A 533-nucleotide genomic window follows, 5' to 3' on the forward strand; every position below is an offset into this window, starting at 1 on the left:
GGCGGGGGAGGCGGGCGCGGGGCCGGGGGACAGAAGGCGCGCTGGGGTGGTCAAGGGAGCGCCGGCCGATCCAGGGGCTTCAGTGGGCACGAATCCCTAGGCCGGGGAAGCCATCTCGCGCCGCTCCCGTTCCCCCATGCTCTGGAATCTGCTTAGCGCTTTTGCGCATTCCCAGGACTTGGCCGAGTCTGGCCAAGCGACTGCGAGGCGAGATCTGAGATCTAGCGAGCGGCTGGCGAGCCAGCCTCCTTCCTTCCGTGGGGGCAGGGGGCCCCTGCCAGCTCGGGCCCCAGCCTTGGCCTCCTGCCGACGAGCCCACGGCGCCCGACGCGCGCCCCAAGCTGGAGAGCCGCCGAGGGCTCCCGATCCACGTTCCAGCTCCAGCTCTTCCTGTCTCCCAGCCTGCCCCTCCCCTCTCGGGCCTGCCCAATTCCGGCGGCCCAAATCTCCCGGTGTCCTTTGTCCTGGGAGACGCTGCCGCGGGGCGTGGGGCGGGAGGGCGCCCGGGGAAGGGCCTGGCGGGGCCGGCGGGG

This window comes from Carlito syrichta, unplaced genomic scaffold (assembly GCF_000164805.1).
Source record: "Carlito syrichta isolate Samal-C Ts95f unplaced genomic scaffold, Tarsius_syrichta-2.0.1 Scaffold137558, whole genome shotgun sequence".
Classification (NCBI taxonomy): domain Eukaryota; kingdom Metazoa; phylum Chordata; class Mammalia; order Primates; family Tarsiidae; genus Carlito; species Carlito syrichta.